This window comes from Oncorhynchus mykiss, chromosome 23 (assembly GCF_013265735.2).
Source record: "Oncorhynchus mykiss isolate Arlee chromosome 23, USDA_OmykA_1.1, whole genome shotgun sequence".
Lineage (NCBI taxonomy): Eukaryota > Metazoa > Chordata > Actinopteri > Salmoniformes > Salmonidae > Oncorhynchus > Oncorhynchus mykiss.
Window position 1 is genome coordinate 57,567,424 of NC_048587.1, and position 21,897 is coordinate 57,589,320.

Here is a 21,897-nt window from a genome sequence, read left to right on the forward strand (position 1 = left end):
GTGCTTAGTTTATTTTTCATAAGTTAGGCCTGTATCTCTGTGGTGAGGTTGGTGGCTGTGATGGATACAGATTGAAACCGGTGTTTTGCTTCTGTTGACTGGGAATCAATTGCTAGATTGTATGATGATTACAGCGTGTCTGCTCTCCATTGTGCTGGGGTGAGGTAGTCTGGCATTGCAAGACATTACAGTATTCTCTAACATGGAAACTTATGACAGCTGGTGTCGAGGCTATGGTGGGGGCATGGATGACATCAGAGCTCAGGTTAATGTACTAGCCTATATTTCCGAGTTCCTTGTCCCAGATCTGTTAGTGATGTCTTCCAAAACAGATCTGGGACAAGGCAATATTTCCACAGCTCCACCAAATGAATCTACTGCTACCACATAATAGACTATGCAGTAATCATTTTATTAGATTTGGCCACCAGCTGGCTCTTTCGCAGTTAGCCTGGGGATGAGGTTTACAATATATGAGGTGTAACTCATTAAGTCATGTGAGTTAAGTAGTAGTGTCTGTGCCCCATATCTCACCAGCTGTTCCAGTGTTCCACAGCCTAGTTATCACAGATGGTTTCATACTTTTGGCGAATAAAGAGTTGTGATTGGTTCTCTGCTCGAGTGCCAGTGACACATTTCCTGAATGCTGCTTAAACTGACTAGAGAGCAGAGCAGTGTCCTTATATTAATTAGCAAAACGTTTTGCAACAGAAAACCAATTGGACGAGTCCAAGGAAACCCTGTGTGTTTTCTTCTATTTGGCGTAATGAACACGACCCCAGCCTTGTTTTCCTCCACCCAACCCCTCTGGTTCAGTTCCATTCCATCTTCCACATTTCCTACTAGAGCATGGTATTTTCATCCATCACTATCTATGTACAATTTCCAAAGCCCTATATTTTATTCCAACTCCAATGTATTCCACTTTTCACCACCTTTGAATAGGAGGGAGCTGAAGTCCAACACAAATTGAAATCGACCCCAATTGCTCTGTTAGTTGCTGACAGAGCAGAGCTGCACCTCTCTGCTTTTTCATTCAACAAGGCTGCAGCTGTAGCGTTTAGACAGATGTTACTCATCGGTGTCTACTAGCATGTTCAGTGTTTCTATATTTATCCTCCTCAATTCCAGTGGGAGAACACAGGGATTGTGTGTGTGGTTGACTGGTGACAAGACACAGGCACGACAAAGAGCAAGATGTTGCTTTCTCCTCCTCTCTAACTTCTTTATGTATTCAGTATTGTTCTCTTGTGTTGGGCTAAATATTACCACATGGCACTATTACCACATGGCACTATTACCACATGGCACTATTACCACATGGCACTATTACCACATGGCACTATTACCACATGGCACTATTACCACATGGCACTATTACCACATGGCACTATTACCACATGGCACTATTACCACATGGCACTAAATAAAACATTTGCTGAATTGCCACTAATAAAAGAAACAACCCAACTCACCAGCTATTACATAATTAAACCAACAGTCAATTTGCCAGCTATTACATAATTAAACCAACAGTCAACTCGTCAGCTATTAAATAATTAAACCAACAGTCAACTCGTCAGCTATTAAATAATTAAACCAACAGTCAACTCGCCAGCTACTAAATAATTAAGCCAACAGTCAACTCATCAGCTATTAAATAATTAAACCAACAGTCAACTCGCCAGCTATTAAATAATTAAACCAACAGTCAACTCGCCAGCTTTTAAATAATTAAACCAACAGTCAACTCGCCAGCTTTTAAATAATTAAACCAACAGTCAACTCGCCAGCTGTTAAATAATTAAACCAGTCATGTGGGAAATTTCATGTCGCCGATTGGCTGAGGGAACATCATCTGACTGCGCTGTGTTGGCAGATTTTTATGACACTTTTCAGATTAATCTGAGCCAAAATCCCACTAAAATCTACTAAAAGGAGCTCAAATGTCGATTTTGAAAACTGCCTAATCTGGCAACACTAACTGTAGGAGAGGTCTCTTAGACAGAATGCTCACTAGGGGGGATTGTGAGGTTATGTATTGGTGTAAATAAGAGATGCCTGATACAGTATATTTCATAGCAAATGCACCAATATACAATACCTGCCAGAGGAGGCTGGTGGGAGTCACTATTGGAGGACGGGCTCATTGTAATGGCTGGAATGGAATTTTATAGAACGGTATAAAACACATCATGCATATGGAAACCATATGTTTGATTCTGTTCCATTAATTCCATTCCAGCCACTACAAAGAGCCTGTCCTCCTATAGCTCCTCCCACCAGCCTCCACTGATACCTGTAGATTCTAGAGAAAAACATTGTATGCTGTTACTCTGTATATTCTAATCTATGACAATGTTCTGTTCAGCTTTTCAGCAGGGAAGGCCTCTGTGGTGGAGTCTGAGGATAACGTCAACAACAGAACCAGCCATGTGCTCCATGAACAATCCAAACTGGGTGACCTTCGAGGATGAGTGTACTACATCTACGTCCCCTTTTTTTGCCTCAACACCCCTAAAGATCCCAGGGAGTGGGACAAGGTTGGCCTCTACACCCCTGAAGATCCCAGGGAGTGGGACAAAGTTGGCCTCAACACCCCTGAAAATCCCAGGGAGTGGGACAAAGTTGGCCTCAACACCCATGAAGTCACCAGGGGCAAAGATAGGGTCACCCCCTTCCTATGTCTCTACAGCCCTGAAGACACACCCAGGTAGTGGTACTGCCCTCATTGGGAGATCCATCCTGGAGCTTCAGCAGTTCCCTTGAATTCAGCTCCCCTCCAATGCATTTGAACATCAATGGAAGTTCCTGTGTGCCCTGCAACACTCCTCTCTGCACGCCGGTAAGGGAGGCTCCTCCTAGCAGTGCATTACCTTTCCATTGCAGGTCCTGGGATCAGCACGACTTCTTCCGTAGCTTCTCTAGTTCTGCCTCTGCCACCATGCATTCTTCTTCTCCCCCAGGCCTAGACCAGGCCACCCACACAGGCACCACTCCACATCCCCAGAGTGACGTCTCTGTCTCCGATGGCCCCGGTCCCTTCCCCTCCTTCCAGGGGGACCCGGGGCATTTCAACCCATTCTGGGAGCGGGCTGGTGGGCATAGCATGGACTCTGGGAGCTCCTCTTCCGACTGAGGGTGGAGGTTCTAGTCTGCCTTGCTTCTTCATCCAGCCGAAAGACAGCAAAGATCCTCCTCGACCAGACCACCTCCAGAACTCCTACTTCTACATCTGTCACAAGCTGGAGGGCCTGCAGGCTGAGGAAGACAACGATACAGAGGAAGGATTAGGGATGGATAGAGGGGGAGGAGAGGAGTAAGAGACAGGGAGGACGTCAGGGAGGGACCATCAACAGCCTTTGTCTCTCACAGTCTGTTTCTTAGCGAGAAGAGAGACGGCTGGTCTTTAATGCTGAGGATCCCGGAGAAGAAAATACCGAATGTCGTCCCGACAGTGGGGCCCCATTTACCTGCGTCTGCTGTCTGGAGGGGTGCTCCAGATGTACTATGAGAAAGGACTGGAGAAGCCCTTCAAAGAGTTCCAGCTGCAGCCTCACTGCAGGTTTTCAGATCTCAAGCTGGAGAGCAACGGAGAGCCTCGCAAGATCCAGACAGTGAAGGTGGAGGACGTGTCTTACACAGAGAAGAAGCGCTACCACCACAAGGTAAGAGGGCTTTAAAAAAAAAAAAATAATAAAAAAATAATAATTTGGGGCTTGGTGTTTAATCAACAATCAACAATGCATAAAGTTTGATTTGATTTGAAGCTGGAGGTGTCCCACAAGGCTGAGGTGGAGCAGCTGCTGAAATTTGGAACCACGGAATACGGCGACATGGAGGATCTGTTAGAGACCATGGAGGAGGAGATTCTTAGGCTGACTCCGCCCCTGTCGCAAAAACGGCACTACGAGGAACAGGAGATGACACTGCAGATCCCAGACCACCTCTGGGTGCAGCTGGACAAGGTACATTTACTTCACTACTGTAAGATGGCACACAGTCTCTTCAGGAAATGTACCTAGTAGTTCATTGGTATTTCAGCATTATTACAGGTTGTTATTAAAAACTCATGAATTACTTGCTGTTACGTATTATCTAAAAATGTAAAGCCTAAATAAGAAGGTTATACATTTCTATGAATGTCTTTTGCTAAAATCATTCACAAAAATGACTCCTTACCTCCTGTCTTTTTACATATTGCATGATCCTTGGGGATCCTTTTTTTGCGACCTCTCATTGACTAAAATCTTAAAATACATTTTAAGGACGGTGTGATAATGGATCGGGCAGCCATGACGAGGATCCACTGCCTGGCTTTCCTCAACGGACCAGGGGAGTGTTTCCTGGCTCTCAACGACCTAGGGCTCCTCCGCTTCGACGCCAGCTTCGGCTCTGAGGAGGTTGGGTGTTCGTTTCTTAACACACATATCAACACATACATACAATTTAACCTGCATATCAAAAGACAACACAATTAGTAGAATCATCCAGGGTGACACCAAAAGGTTGACCTAGGTCTATTTCAATTGTGGTCCTTTAATTTCCATTGTGGTCTTTCAGGACAACCTCCTTGAGGGCTGGATGGAGATCAGTGACTGCCACTTCCACAAGTGCATCAATGACTTGGAGTTCCACAGGTCCCGGCTGCTCAAGTTCTCCCCTCCGGACGCCTGTAGAGTAGAACTGATGCGCTACAAGACGTTAGCCCTGGGATGTACTAACCTACCGTTCTCCGTCAAAGCCGTGGTGACTGTCCAAGGGGCCTATGTGGAACTCCAAGCCTTTCTCAACATATCAGCCGCCTTCCCGTCATTTACTGGAGTGTCGGAGACTGAGCCGCTCTACGAGAACGTTCTGATCCGTGTGCCGGTACCGGCGGACTGGGTGAAGGTGTCACGCACTGTGACGTTGCTAAGACGGAAGTCCCTGCCGGCCAGGATCAACCGGAACGCGTGTCTGGGGACAGTCAGTGTTGTTGAGTCACAGCCGGTCATGCAAGTTACCGTGGGGACAGTCAAGTATGAGAATGTGTACTTGGCCATGGTGTGGAGGATCGACAGACTGCATGCTAAGAACATGGGTAAGGATTAAGAGGAATAGTCTGGCTGTCTTTGATGATCGATTGATGATGGTCTATTGATAATCCCTTTTTGTATGGAATGCTGGCTTATTCTGATTTGGCTTTATTTTACATTTACCGAAATATGTTTCAATATAGGCTATGTTAAACTGTAACTTATGTTCCCTAATCAGTTTAGCTAAAATACATAAAGACTTTATAGTATTAGGGTTTGTTATACTACAGCTTGGCTAGAAAACACAATCTCCCTTTTTCCTCTCACAGCAGTAGAAAATCCCATACCTTCTCCTGTAAATTAGAGCTTGGTTCAGATCAGGAGATCCCCACTGACTGGTATCCGTTTGTCACGATGGAGTGTGAGATGGTAGGGGCTGTGGTCTCACAGACCAGAGTGACGTCACTGGGCACAGACAGTGACGTTCAGCCTCAGAAACATGTCACCGGTAGGACCCACTATCATTGTCAGGCAAGGCCTGAGATATTGTTATATTAGATAACAAGTTTAATATCTATAATGTGTTGTATATATAATACTGTTTAATATCTATAATGCTGTGGTTGATCTTAATTTTGTTTGTTTCTATTTTGCTCTATTTTTGTTAGTTCCAAAGCAAAATCGTGATTTGCGACTTATTAGGGGAACTCGGTATATATTTCATCCAACACAAAATATTGTCTGATATAGCATAGTTATTACTGTGACACCAGCTGACAAGTTGGTCCCATACTGTCGTCTAGCAAACTAAGCTCTATCATTGTCCTGCTCCACTGGGCAGACACTGGTTGAATCAACGTTGTTTCCACGTCATGTCAATCAAATGATGTTGAACCAACGTTGAATAGATGTTGAATTGACATCTGTGTCCAGTGGGGCCATAGAGGGTATTCCATAATGAAACTAAACCATATTGGTCTGTCCTTTTTGTAGTTGGAAATTAAGAAGAAGTGGATTGAGACAGAAGCACATAGGCAATCAGTCTGCACACCACAGTAGTGATGATGATCAATTACCATACTTCCAAGTCTCGTTCATCGTGAGGAAGCCTTCGAATCGAGACAAAACACAGGATGCCTTGATACAAGGACATCTTTCAAAGTGACCTACATGTGGCTGATGAACACTTGTTTTTATATTGTTTTTATAGTGGCGCAGCGAGCTAAGGCACTGCGTCTCAGTGCTAGAGGCATCACTACAGACACCCTGGTTCAAATCCAGGCGGTATCACAACTGGCTGTGATTTGGAGTCCCATAGGGCGGCGCACAATTGGCCCAGCATCCTCCGGGTAGGGTGTCATTGTAAATAAGAATTTGTTCTTAACTGACTTGCCTAGTGAAATGAAGGTTAAAATAAAATCAAAAGGTTGACATTCCATAATATTGTTTGGCCCTGTTGTATCCCTGTATGTATGGATATTAACATGTTATAACCTAGCCTGGGTGCCAGACATGACAATTCTGTAAGGAGTTGGCAAGAGAGCAGAAACAGACTGGCAGCCAGCCATGGAGGAATCGAAGTAGGCTACAAAAAACAAATATATTATTATTATTATTGGAGGAACGAACAACCCAACACACAGCCCTACCATCACAATGCACTTTACAGTTCTCTCAGAAGATTATTCATTGACAGGAGGTTGCAGAAGCTCTTTATAAAAGAGGAAATACCTTGTAGACATTCACAGGGCCAGTTTCCCGGTCACAGATTAGGCTAAACCTTGTCCTGGATGAAAAAGCACTTTCAATGGAGGTTCTCGTTGAGATTGCTTTACAAATCAAATCAAATGTTATTGGTCACATACAAGTGTTTAGCAGATGTTATTGGGTGTGTAGCGAAATGCTTGTGCTTCTAGCTCCGACAGTGCAGTAATATCTAACAAGTAATATCTAACAATTACACAACATATACACACAAATCTAGTAAAGGAATGGAATTAAGAATATACAAATATATGGACGAGCAATGTCAGAGCGGCATAGAATAAGATACAGTAGAATAGGATACAGTATATACATATGAGATGGGTAATGCAAGATTGGTTGTTAGTCCAGGACAAGGATCAATCTGTCTGAGAAACTACCCCATAGTGTTTAGGCTTAGTTCCAAAAACTATTTGGAGTGTATTTTAAATTTGAAGGAAAAATTGAGTAATTATATAAAATGTTGATCCCCTAATTTGTTGTTTAGCTAGCTTTTGTTGTTTAGCTTTGTTGTTTAGCTAGCCAACCATGGCCTTTTTCCACAGCTAAGCATGCAAGCTCTCATCTCTTATTTTTCCATAGGTCAATATCTTTGAAGTATGGTTATGTAATCCTAGAAATGCAGGAATGGCCTGCACTCACATATACAATTATATAAAAAATGTTTTATTGTATGTATGTGTATATGACTTCAGTGCTAGTTATAAATAAAACAAATTGAATATATTTGCATTTTATGCATGCGTTTGTGAGAAGGGGGAGGAGTTGAACAAATGTAGAGGTCAAAGGTCACACCTGTGTTGGAGTCGACAGCCTGCAGTTTGAAGTAGCTAGTTGTTTTTAGTTATTGAAACAAAGGTCCGCTATATCAATGTCCACTTAGGAAAGAATTACAAAAACCACAGATCTGTTAATATTGAAATAGAAAATTCCTGTCAATATTTTCTGTTTGTCTGCTAGCTAACGTTAGCTATTTTGATTACCTCGCGCTAGCTAGCGAGACCAAGGCACCATCTTAGACCCTCGAAATGCTATCAAATTCAAGTCATGTGGTAAGGAGCAAGTTGCCCATAAACGGATCATTATGTTGTTGTTTTGGTTACTTAGTAACTTGATAATGTGTCTCGACATAGCCATGTCACTAACTTTACTCTTCTTGATTGCCAAACTGTCAATCAGCCAAATAACTAGTTGTTAACGCTAGCTAACTTGACTACATACTGTTAACTAGATAACTAATAATCCTTCGTGCTTCCCTGTATCCTCCTTGAAAACCCCTCCAGCCGAAGCTCTACCTGTCCATCATAGATGATGTGATTGAGAGCATGCGGGAGGTGTTTCTGGATGAAGGACTGGAGGACCGTGTCCTTGATGACCTGAGACAGGTGAGTGGGACTTCAAGGATTTTTATAAGCACGATCTTCTCCCCTACGGCAGAGGCCGGCAGATGGCGATATCGACTCAACACCGCCAGCCTTTGTGGTACTTCTCCCCGTTCTTCGTTCTGACGTTAGTCCTCCCTGACTGGAATGACTTCACTTTGTTACACAGAGTGGACTTAACTGCCTGCCCTCTTCACAAAAAATAACTGCATTCATGACGTATATAAATACTGCAGAATATACAGCATCACATTGAAGTGATGAAATCAAGAAAAGAGCATAGACCCTACTGCAGTAATACTACTGCTGTGTAACTGGAACTGCAATCATATTTGGTATGGCTTTTGTCAAATCAACTAACTAGCAAACCAACATTTAATCTGTAGCTCTGGGAGTCAAAGATTATGCAGTCCAAAGCAGTGGATGGCTTGGCCCTCATGAAGAACACCATCAACTCATCCAACTTTGTGCTGCAGCTCCCTCCAAACTATGGACAGACTTTTACAAAACCTGCAGGTAATGTTTTTATGTCCAAGGGTCCCAGATATCTCTCCTTTCTACCAAAGTGTGCAATTGTTCACTTCCCTTCACTGGAAATGACTGATAAAGGAAATATGGTGGAAACTCCCTCCATGCCTCCACCAATGCTTTTAGATTTGTTGGAAGAAGAGTGTAAACTTCAGGAACATTAGATATTATTGGGATGCACCCGAAGACCAACTCACCCATTGCTATCTAGGCCTATTTCACAAATCAATGAGTTGATCCACCATATCGGGTAATTGTTGCATTTTCTACAGTGTGAGTTAATCGGGCCAATTGATTATTGCATGCAGATCGCTATGTATTTAATTGATTAAGCTAATCATTCCATTCCTCCTTTCATCCCCAGCCTCTATGGTGATCCCTGCAGGTCAACACGTCCAGAGTTTCACTGCTAAGGCAAGTTACACAAAACTGTCGTACATTTTATGTACTTAACGTTTTGTTGTGCAGTACATAATATCTGCAAACCGCTATTTGGAAGAAGAGCTACTGAAGCCTGTAGACGGGGTGGGGGCCTACTGGCAGCCTGTAGACTGGGTGGGGGCCTACTGGCAGCCTGTAGACTGGGTGGGGGCCTACTGGCAGCCTGTAGACGGGGTGGGGGCCTACTGGCAGCCTGTAGACGGGGTGGGGGCCTACTGGCAGCCTGTAGACGGGGTGTGGGCCTACTGGCAGCCTGTAGACGGGGTGGGGGCCTACTGGCAGCCTGTAGACGGGGAGGGCCTACTGGCAGCCTGTAGACGGGGAGGGCCTACTGGCAGCCTGTAGACGGGGAGGGCCTACTGGCAGCCTGTAGACGGGGTGGGGGCCTACTGGCAGCCTGTAGACGGGGTGGGGGCCTACTGGCAGCCTGTAGGCGGGGTGGGGGGCCTACTGGCAGCCTGTAGACGGGGTGGGGGGGGGGCTACTGGTAGACGGGGAGGGCCTACTGGCAGCCTGTAGACGACACCTGTAGACGGCAGTGCTAGAGGTGTCACTACAAATCCGGGTTCGATCCCGGGCTGTGTCGCAGCTGGCAGCGACCGGGAGATTCATGAGGCGGCACACAATTGTGCAAAAAAATGTGTATTATGTTGGCGCCAAAACCTGATTTATATGCCAAGTTGTCGGCACCAATGATCAGAGCCAGGCCGGCAGCAGTGATCAACACCAGTTATTGTGCAGTAAGTAAGCTGTTTTAAGAGGATTGTTTTTACAATTACATACCGTATCGATATCCAGCGTTCACCTGACCAGTCTGTCATGGTGTTCCTAATGTTTTGTACACTCGGTGTATATCTGCACACCTGATGAGGCTCCCGAGTGGCGCAGTGGTCTAAGGCTTTGCATCTCAGTGCTAGAGGCATCACTACAGACACCCTGGTTTGAATCCAGGCTGTATCACAACCGGAAGTGATTGGGAGTCCCATAGGGCGGCGCACAATTGGCCCAGCGTCGTCCCGGTTTGGCCGGTGTAGGGCGTCATTGTAAATAAGACTGACTTGCCTAGTTAAATAAATAAATATGCAGAATGATATTTTAGACAGCTTTTATTTTAGACAGCTTCTAGTTTCCTAGGACTTAGGCCTGAACCCATGACTCTCAGGAAAACAGTGCCCACTGTTACTGACATTGACATGTCAACCCAGCAGTCCCATTATTTGTGTGAGAGCGGAGGTCAAAAATACTTTGTTATTTTCGTGGCTTTCTTTTGCGAATGACTATGAATTAAGACATATTTCCTGAAACTACTTGTCAATACTAGGCATCATATTAAGGTGTGGGACATTAATAGTTTCACAAGAAATAACTAGCAGGTCTATTATGCTCCAGCAGCTGGAATTTGTCCGTCCACAATTCACCAGTGGGAACATGGTGGCTCTCAGCACCAGACAACAGAAAGAGCTGGCCGGCACTATCCGGGAGATTGCTTGTGTGGAGATTACCTCTGCCCTCAATTTACCATTTAATACCGGTAAATTAATCATTGGCACTGGTAAAGTGGATACCTATTCAACCGAAGTGGAAAGTCTGGAGAACAGTCAATGTGACAGAGGTATGATTCCGTGACCTGGAAAGTGCAAGCAAAATTGGAAGGGATAATCCAACTCTTGTTGGGTCATAGGACTTGAAACTGGTGTGGATGCGGGCAACCCAACATCCTTCATGAGCAATCTTTTCTATGAACTGTTCGGAAGGAGAAGCTGCCTTTTTTGCCACTGATTAACATTGCGGGTTAACTCCTCAATGGCTCTCACTGTATACGGATCCATAACTTTGAAGTCAAGTAGCAAATTGTTCACCTTGCAACAGCATCTGGGGGCGTGACCTATGCAGGGAAGAGGATCAGCATCTACCCAGACCTCTGTGCCGAATTGCTGAAACAGAGGGAGACCTTCAATAAGGTGAGATCCCAGCTACTCGAGCTCTCAAGCTAAACTTGAGATGCGGCTTCATCCACCTGGCAAAACTCAACTTGCCCTTAGAACACACCACACATGTTTTCCACTGCCAAGGAAGCTCAATACTTATTGGAGAAGCACATCAAACTAAACACACAAGGGGACAAGCCGACTAATGGAACCCCATGACTGGCTCATTATTCAGGTATTCTAACCATGCACAATCATGCAGCCTAGCCTATGATATTGCCAATGGTTCAAGACATGTACACAGTGTTAACACCATGCCAATTAATAAACCCTACTGCTATCCTATGTTTGACTTTTTAGTCATTAGGCTTGCATATGTCATCTTTTGTTTTCATGTTCATTCGCTTTTCTTCGTTACCCACCCTTCCTGGTCCAATCTGCTAACTTCATTACCCACCCTTCCTGGTCCAGTCTGCTAACTTCATTACCCACCCTTCCTGGTCCAGTCTGCTAACTTCGTTACCCACCCTTCCTGGTCCAGTCTGCTAACTTCGTTACCCACCCTTCCTGGTCCAGTCTGCTAACTTCGTTACCCACCCTTCCTGGTCCAGTCTGCTAACTTCGTTACCCACCCTTCATGGTCCAGTCTGCTATCTTCGTTACCCACTCTTCCTGGTCCAGTCTGCTAACTTCGTTACCCACCCTTCCTGGTCCAGTCTGCTAACTTCGTTACCCACCCTTCCTGGTCCAGTCTGCTAACTTCGTTACCCACCCTTCCTGGTCCAGTCTGCTAACTTCGTTACCCACCCTTCCTGGTCCAGTCTGCTAACTTCGTTACCCACCCTTCCTGGTCCAGTCTGCTAACTTCGTTACCCACCCTTCATGGTCCAGTCTGCTAAGTTCGTTACCCACCCTTAATGGTGCGGCAGGTAGCCTGGTGGTTAGAGCGTTGGACTAGTAACCGAAAGGTTGCAAGATCGAATCCCCGAGCTGACAAGGTAAAAATCTGTCGTTCTGCCACTGTTCCTAGGCCGTCATTGAAAATAAGAATTTGTCGTAACTGACTTGTCTAGTTAAATAAAGGGCAAATAAAAAAAATTTGGTCTGGCCCACTAGCTTCATTACCCACCCTTACTCGTCCGTGATAATGCACGGCCCCATGTTGCAAAGATTTGTACACAATTCCTGGAAGCTGAAAATGTTCCAGTTCTTGGCCTGCATAATCACCAGACATGTCACCTGTTGAGCATGTGTGGGATGCTCTGGATCAATGTATACGGCAGTGTTCCAGTTCCCGCCAATGCCCAATAACTTTGCACAGCCATTATTTTAAAAGGTATCTGTGACCAGCAGATGCATATCTGTATTTCTATTAATGTGTAATCCATAAATTAGGGACTAATACATTTTTTTTCAATTTACTGATTTCCTTATTTGAACTGTAACTTGTTAATATACTTTTATGCTTGCATTTATTTTTGTTCTGTTTATAAACAACTTTTGGAAAGCTCAATCTGAGCCAGCCATTAAAACGGTATGGGCCACAGATCTAAGTGAATCTGAACAACCCTTTAACTGGAACAGAATATGGAAAAATAATACTTTGGTATCCTGTAATCCCAACCATCAATTTATAAATTAAGTTTGTTCAGACTGTATTTAACACACCGGTTTTTATATGAAATGGGGGACTAAAAACCAACCTGTTGCTAGGCGTGGTGGAAATCTTTTTTCCATGTGGGGGTTTGGATGGAGACATGATGATGGGCTTGGGGGGGGGGGTATTTCGGGCTGTGGGTGACATTGGGCTGGGGGGGAATGGGACAGGGGGCTGGGAGGCACATATTTTTTGTTTTATTTTTCTCTACCAATTGTATTTTTACAAAATCCTGTGTGATCATTTCTTTATGTACTGTACCAGTCACAAGTTTGGACACCTACTCATTTCAAGGGTTTTTCTTTATTTTTACTATTTTCTACATTGTAGAATAATAGTGAATATATCAAAACTATGAAATAACACACATTAAATCCAAAAAGTGTTAAACAAATCAAAATACATTTTAAATTCTTCTAAGATCCAATATGTGTAAAGCATCTCATTGTGTTGCAGAACAACGGTGGGACTCTGGCCACCTTCTCTCTTCCTCCCGGGATGACCTACCCAGTCCAGATCCCTGCAGGGGTCACACTGCAGACGGCCTCTGGTAAGAAGGGCCACAGCATGCATAAACCTTCATACAGACACCCGTTTTGACAAACTTGATTTAAAAAGAACATGAATCACTCTGTTTGAACACTTATACACTCCTTTGATGTAGACACTGGTATGGTTCTGGGCAGAATTAATAATATATTAAAATGTGGTTAGTCCCCATTTGGATAAAGCTGTGTCCTCAGAGAATGCGCAGACCTGCTGGCTGGTGTGTTTACAGACATATTCAATCAATCCTTATCCCAGTCTTCTGTTCCCACATGCTTCAAGAGGGCCACCATTGTCCCTGTTCCCAAGAAAGCTATGGTAACTGAGCTAAATGACTATCACTCACTTCCGTCATCATGAAGTGCTTTGAGAGACTAGTCAAGGACCATATCACCTCCACCCTACATGACACCCTAGACCCACTCCAATTTGCTTACCGCCCCAATAGGTCCACAGACGATGCAATCGTAACCACACTGCCCTAACCCATCTGGACAAGAGGAATACCTATGTGAGAATGCTGTTCATCGACTACAGCTCAGCATTTAACACCATAGTACCCTCAACTTGTCATCAAGCTCGATACCCTGGGTCGCGACCCCGCCCTGTGCAACTGGGTACTGGACTTCCTGAAGGGCCGCCCCCAGGTGATGAGGGTAGGTAACATCTCCACCACGCTGATCCTCAACACTGGGGCCCCACAAGGGTGCATTCTGAGCCCTCTCCTGTACTCCCTGTTCACCCACGACTGCGTGGCCATGCATGCCTCCAACTCAATCATCAAGTTTGCGGACGACACTACAGTGGTAGGCTTGATTACCAACAACGACGAGAAGGCCTACAGGGAGGAGGTGAGGGCCCTCGGAGTGTGGTGTCAGGAAAATAACCTCACACTCATCGTCAACAAAACAAAGGAGATGATCGTAGACTTCAGGAAACAGCAGAGGGAGTAGCCCCCTATCCACATCGACAGGACAGTAGTGGAGAGGGTAGTAAAGTTTTAAGTTCCTCTGCATAGCCATCACATACAAACTGAATTGGTCCACCCACACAGACAGCGTGGTCGAAGAAGGTGCAGCAGCGCCTCTTCAACCTCAGGAGGCTGAAGAAATTCGGCTTGTCACCAAAAGCACTTTCAAACTTGTACAGATGCACAATCGAGAGCATCCTGTCGGGCTGTATCACCGCCTGGTACGGCAACTGCTCCGCCCACAACCGTAAGGCTCTCCAGAGGGTAGTGAGGTCTGCACAACGCATCACCGGGGGCAAACTACCTGCCCTCCAGGACACCTACACCACCCGATGTCACAGGAAGGCCATAAAGATCATCAAGGACAACAACCACCCGAGCCACTTCCTGTTCACCCCGCTATCATCCAGAAGATGAGGTCAGTACAGGTGCATCAAAGCGGGGACCAAGAGACTGAAAAACAGCTTCTATCTCAAGGCCATCAGACTGATAAACAGCCATCACTAACATTGAGTGGCTGCTGCCAACACACTGACTCAACTCCAGCTCACTTTAATAATGGAAAAATTGATGTAAAAATATATCACTAGCCACTTTAATTTAAGGGGGCAGTATTTGAATTTTTGGAAAAATAACGTTCCCGTACTAAACAGGATATTTTGTCAGGACAAGATGCTAGAATATGCATATAATTGACAGCTTAGGATAGAAAAGACTCTAAAGTTTCCAAAACTGTAAAAATATTGTCTGTGAGTATAACAGAACTGATGTTGCAGGCGAAAGCCTGAGAAAAATCCAAACAGGAAGGGACTCTTATTTAGAAGGCTCTGCGTTCCTATGCGTCCCTATTGAGCAGTGATATCAACTAGATTCCTTTTTCTATGGCTTCCCTAATGTGTCTAGTGTCACAATACATCGTTTCAGGCTTTTATTTTGAAAAATGAGCCTGAACGTCAACATTGCGTCAGTGGTCAGCTGAAGTCTCTCACAGAGTGTTTGGTGCGTAAAGGACAAATGCGGCCATTGCTTCTCTCTATCCTACTAAGAAGCCACCAGTCCCGGTTGATATATTATCGAATAGGTATTTGAAAACACCTTGAGGATTGATTATAAACAACGTTTGCCATGTTTCTGTCGATATTATGGAGCTAATTTGGAATATTTTTTGGCGTTTTCGTGACTACAATTTCCGGGAATTTCTCAGCCAAACGTGAAGAACAAACGGAGCTATTTCGCCTACAAAAATAATATTTTTTGGAAAAAGGAACATTGGCTATCTAACTGGGAGTCTCGTGAGTGAAAACATCCGAAGCTCATCAAAGGTAAACGATTTAATTTGATTGCTTTTCTGATTTCCGTGACCAAGTTACCTGCTGCTAGCTGGACAAAAATGCTATGCTAGGCTATCGATAAACTTACACAAATGCTTGTCTAGCTTTGGCTGTAAAGCATATTTTGAAAATCTGAGATGACAGGGTGATTAACAAAAGGCTAAGCTGTGTCTCAATATATATTCACTTGTGATTTTCATGAATAGGAATATTTTCTAGGAATATTTATGTCCGTTGCGTTATGCTAATTAGTGTCAGCCGACGATTACGCTCCCTCATGCGGGATGGGGAGTCACTAGAGGTTTTAAACAATGCCACTTAATATAATGTTACCCTACATTACTCATCTCATATGTATATACTGTACTCGATACCATCTACTGCATCTTGCCTGTGCCTTTCTGTACCATCACTCATTCAAATATCTTTATGTCCATATTCTTCATACCTTTACACTTGTGTGTATAAGGTAGTTGTTGTAAAATTGTTAGGTTAGATTACTCGTTGGTTATTACTGCATTGTCGGAACTAGAAGCGCAAGCATTTCGCTACACTCGCATTAACATCTGCTAACCATGTGTATGCGATAAATAAAATTTGATTTATTTGATTTGGCTATGGATACACATTTCTAGAATGGATCCTTTTACTTATCGTTTCCTCTCCTCTGCCTCCCTAAGGCCAGCTTTATAAGGTCAATGTCCCAGTGATGGTGACCCAGACTCCAGCCGGTCATCACCATCTCTCTCAGGCCCAACCCAGGCAAGGGGTACCTGTAGTGGAGTGGAGAGATCCCAGCTCAGCTTCCCAGCAGTCAGCCACAGTGGTCCCTTCTACTGTCCTAAAGACCATGGCCCTTCCGAAGACTGAACCTTTTCCCCCACAGCCTGTGGCTCCTCCCAGAGCGGATCCTCAGACCACAGAGCAGAGGAGCCTGATTCCTCCGGTCCAGGTGAATCACCATCTTGATGTTTTTATTGTAGCACTTTGGGTTTTTCCAAATGTGTTTTACAGAAAAATTATGTATTTTTCCCCAGCCACCTAATGAGAAGCCTTTGCTACCCCAACCTGTGGTCCAGCCCCCAGTTCAGGAGAATAATCTTGTTCAGCAGCCACAGGTTCCTTCAGCTCAGGCAACCTTTTCTAGTCAGACTCCAGTGTCCTTCCAGCCCCCAGCCCAACCTCCATCTCACCCCCCTGAGAGCCCCTTCGACAGTGGTGATTTCACTCTGGATGGGATTGATTTTGACAGTCCACAGCCACTAGACATGAGCCTGTCCTCCGGCTCCGCCCACATGCCAAGCCTTCAGGTAAATAATTCCGCAATATCTTCTTCAAACAGTCAAACATCTCATGTTTTTACAGTGGCAAGGCAGGGTACTGCTATATTTCAGAAGACATAGGCTTACTCACAAATGGCACCCTATTCCCTATATACTGCACTGCTTTTGATCATGGCCCATAGGGCGCTGGTCAAAAGTAGCCTACTATAAATATAGGGCAAAGGGTTCCATTTGAAAACAAGAGACCTGAGCCAAGGTTCAACATACAGCTTATATAATCATGTTTGTTTTTACCCAGGTCAAGATGGAGACGACCCTGTCTGAAGGGTCAGGGTTTATGGGTCAGGGGTCAGAGTTTGAGGCCAGCGAGATGGTGAAACAGGAGGATCATGGAGGAGCGGTGGCTGATATGACAACCCACCTGGAGGGTCTACCTGTGGATGCTACCAAGGTAAGACGGGAGATGGCAACTGGGACTAAGGCCCAATCGCAAATCCAATCCCTAGAACCTTGTTGATTTGAGAGGATTTCATACTGTAGGATTAATCATTTTGGTTAAACTCACCCCTAACCTGTCAGAGGGCAAGGTGGAGTGTTTGTCATATTGCTAACACCAGTCAAATTCTCTCAGATCTCCATAAGTATTTAGGGCATCTGGTCTCAATTGGTAGTTCATAACACTTCCTATTCTGTCTTCCACAGCTGGAGATGGCCCTGTTGAAAGACTACAACTACAATGATGCTCTGGCAGACATCATCCAGCTGGACGGGCCTGCAGACAGCAGCTCTGAGGAGGTGGAGGAGTTGGAAGGAGGTGTGCAGCATTGTCAACAATAGTTATGCTAGGGAAGTGATTGCTTTGTTAGCTAACAATTGCTGCATCATTCTAATAGGCTGCGTTTACACAGGCAGTCCAATTCTGATATTTGTTTCACTTTTCACTGATTGGTCTTTTGACCAATCAGATCCATTCTGAACAAGATCTGAAAGATGTGAAAAGAGCTGATGTGATTGGTCAAAAGAGCAGAATGGTCTGCCTGTGTAAACGCAGCCATAGATGAGTTGAACAAGCTAAGAGTGTGGTTACAGGTGCGATGGGAGAAAATGAGTTCCTAGGAATGATGACTGTGGAGGCTCTCCAGGCCCTACAGGAGGTAGATGGCAGCAGTGATGATGGCATCTCCAGCTCCAGTGGTGACAGTGTGGGGATGGATGAAATCACAGTGGAAGAGGTAAGAAATGGTTATTGAGGAAAAGAGATGCATCCTGTCCTTTTTGTTTTTCAAAATGACTATTTGGGTCTGGTTACCTGGACACAGATCAAGCCTGGGCCTGTCTGGTTACCTGGACACAGATCAAGCCTGGGCCTGTCTGGTTACCTGGACACAGATCAAGCCTGGGCCTGTCTGGTTACCTGGACACAGATCAAGCCTAGTGCTGTCTGGTTACCTGGACACAGATCAAGCCTAGTGCTGTCTGGTTACCTGGACACAGATCAAGCCTAGTGCTGTCTGGTTACCTGGACACAGATCAAGCCTAGTGCTGTCTGGTTACCTGGACACAGATCAAGCCTAGTGCTGTCTGGTTACCTGGACACAGATCAAGCCTAGTGCTGTCTGGTTACCTGGACACAGATCAAGCCTAGTGCTGTCTGGTTACCTGGACACAGATCAAGCCTGGGCCTGTCTGGTTACCTGGACACAGATCAAGCCTAGTGCTGTCTGGTTACCTGGACACAGATCAAGCCTAGTGCTGTCTGGTTACCTGGACACAGATCAAGCCTGGGCCTGTCTGGTTACCTGGACACAGATCAAGCCTAGTGCTGTCTGGTTACCTGGACACAGATCAAGCATAGGCCTGTCTGGTTACCTGGACACAGATCAAGCCTAGGCCTGTCTGGTTACCTGGACACAGATCAAGCCTGGGCCTGGACAAACATGCATTTTAAATGGATAATCTTCCGATGCTGCTGAACCTGTACCAAAATCTGTAGTTGGTGTTGTTGCATCATTTGACAATAATCACCTAACGTTATTTGGGTCCTGTTATGCCTTATTGGCATGAACAAAAGCAGAGATGAACCTAGTTTAAGTCAGTGTGCTGGAGGAGGATGTGAAGTCTGTTGGATGTCTTTGACTGCTGAGCTGTCTCTGACATGTTGACTGCCTCTGACGTTTGTATTTGTATTTATTAGGGATCCCCATAGCAGCTACTCTTCCTGGGGTCCAAACATATTAAAATATGTTGACTGTGCCTCTGACACCTCACCACTATACAGAGCTGTCATTGACATCTGGGTTGAGGGTGTTTCAGACGGGGAATGCAAGGTTAAAACTCTGTTCTGCTTGTTCTATAAATCAAAACAGCTAAATACCTTAGTAGACATTTTTATCCAAAGCCATAAAGTGTCTGCATTTTCAGTACTTGATCCCACAACCTTGGTGCTAATCGTGAGCATCCAGTGTCCCATATAACTCTCTCCCTCCCCCCTCTTTATCTCTAACTATCGCTCGCTCACTCCCTCTCTCCCCCCGCCTCTTTCACTGTCCTCCCTCCTCTTTCTGTCCTCATCTTTCTGTCCCCTTTTTCTTTCTCCCTCCCTGATAGGATCCTTTAAACTCTGGGGATGACGTGAGTGAGCAGGACATTCCTGATCTCTTTGACACTGACAATGTGATAGTGTGTCAGTATGATAAGGTATGCTTCAGCTTCCTAGTGTGTCAGTATGATAAGGTATGCTTCAGCTTCCTAGTGTGTCAGTATGATAAGGTATGCTTTAGCTTCCTAGTGTTGTAAATACGGTATGCCTCAACTTCCTAGTGTTGTAAATACGGTATGCCTCGGCTTCCTAGTGGTGTAGATAAAACATCCTCTTCCTTTATCTTTCATATTGATGATGGGTGTAACATATATTGATTAAACAATATATAGACAGAATTCAATCATTGATTTCTGAACCTTTGATTTCTAATGACTTCCTGGTAAAAAACAGATTTCTAATGACTGTGTATAGTGTGTATGACACACACACACTACCGTTCAAAAGTTTGGGAAATGAAGGCTATTCCATGGGAGAAATTGCCAAGAAACTTAAGATCTCGTACAACCCTGTGTACTATTCCCTTCACAGAACTGCGCAAACTGGCTCTGACCAGAATAGAAAGAGGAGTGGGAGGCCCCGGTGCACAACTGAGCAAGAGGACAAGTACATTAGAGTGTCTAGTTTGAGAAACAGATGCCCTACAAGTCCTCAACTGGCAGTTACATTAAATAGTACCCCCAAAACACTAGTCTCAACGTCAACAGTGAAGAGGGACTCTGGGATGCTGGCCTTCTAGGCAGAATTCCTCTGTCCAGTGTCTGTGTTCTTTTGCCCATCTTAATCTTTTATTTTTATTGGCCAGTCTGAGATATGGCTTTTTCATTGCAACTCTGCCTAGAAGGCCAGCATCCTGGTGTTTTGCGGGTACTATTTGAAGGGAGTAGTACACAGCATTGTACGAGATCTTCAGTTTTATATATATATTCATAGTTTTTTTATACTTTCAAGATGATTGATTGATCAATGTCCATGCTTTCTAATGACTGTATAGTAATGATGTGTGTTTGTTACCACTTCAGATTCACCGCAGTAAGAACCGGTGGAAGTTCTATCTGAAGGATGGGGTGATGTGTTATGGAGGAAAGGACTATGTCTTCTCTAAGGCTGTCGGCGAGGCAGAGTGGTGACTGGGTTTTTGTTATGTTCCAATGTCCATACGAGAATAGTTCAGAGGCGAAGAGGGGTTTTTGTACAATACCTCTTGGGATGCAATGGTAGTACATTCTAAGTAGAATGCTAGTGTGAATATTGGAACAGAACCTTGGTCTGTATTTCACCCATGTGGATACAGCCTTGACTTAGTCTTAAATGTATCCAACGAGGCGCATAAAACATGAATATATTGAGAGAATAATATCATTTGAAGTTAATGGGGAAAACCACAGTTGTTCAGTGAGCTAGAACATACAATCTATGCAGGCTTCTAATCTGAAGAAAAATGTCTGGACGAGTAAAGAGTCCGTCCCACACGGCAACCTGTTCCCTATATAGTGCACTACTTTTCACCAGCCACCACAGTGCACAAAGGGCTTTTTGAGTTGTTAATTTTGTTTATGTAACTATTTATTTATATTTTTGTATTTGTTGTGTAATGCCATTAAAGGAGCACTGAGCACTAAGTTGGTCCAAACGCAGAGCGTAGTCATTTTTAATGGTGCTCTCTTTGTTTATATGTACCAAATCCATTCATGGTATGGTTGCCTGGTCTGCAATGTAAATTCAAATACCTTATTCTGTTTTCACTGACGATGAACTATAAGCATTAATAATGAACCCTGCTGCTGTTTAGTTTTTGAAGGTGAATGTACATATAGACTAGGAGAAATGTCACTTCATAGCTATTTTTCCATCCAATTAGCAACAGATTTTCATGGGAAGATTAAAAAAATCCTCTTTCTGAAATATGAACGTTTTCCCACCAATGTGGTTTCCACCAATATGATTTGTTGCGGATAAAGTCCGTGATGACAGTGTGCATTTTTGTCAAACAGCAGTCAAGCATCGATCATCATGTCACCATAATAAGACCCTCAATATTTATTCTAAAAGAGCATCAAGATCACTGTGCACTTATACCACCCTGTAAAGTTCATAACTTATTTCATCTGTAGCCTAATAAACTGCATGCTTTCCCGAATCGTAGTGGGATCATCACACAACATATCATGTGACTCCAAGTTTACTTCGATAGTTATTATATCCATATCTGCACATAAAAGCATGTCCACTGCTATTTCTTAAATAATTTATTTTAAAGACTAAGATCCCACAATGTCCAACGAACAAATAATCTGTCTGCATTTAACATTTTTTACTGAAACTTCCTGTATCTTTGACAGCTGATTTAATTTTTTATATACGGTATGACTAACCACATTTCATTCTAGTTATGTGAGTGGTGTTCACAGGTTGGTATTCTGCTAAGGCCCTATTGGTCAGCATGTTCT

General features: G+C 44.2%; 1 pseudogene across 1 annotated transcript; it reads left to right on the forward strand.

Moving 5' to 3' along the window:
- Positions 1-3,322: 3,322 nt before the first annotated feature.
- LOC110503040 lies at positions 3,323-21,072 on the forward strand (annotated as a pseudogene). The gene is made up of 16 exons (XR_005039135.1): positions 3,323-3,668; positions 3,771-3,968; positions 4,269-4,403; positions 4,579-5,102; positions 5,354-5,549; positions 8,066-8,167; positions 8,551-8,680; positions 9,057-9,106; positions 13,175-13,268; positions 16,246-16,517; positions 16,603-16,875; positions 17,147-17,299; positions 17,551-17,662; positions 17,938-18,080; positions 19,456-19,545; positions 20,470-21,072. The product of XR_005039135.1 is annotated as an uncharacterized LOC110503040 (transcript).
- The last annotated feature ends 825 nt before the right edge of the window (positions 21,073-21,897 follow it).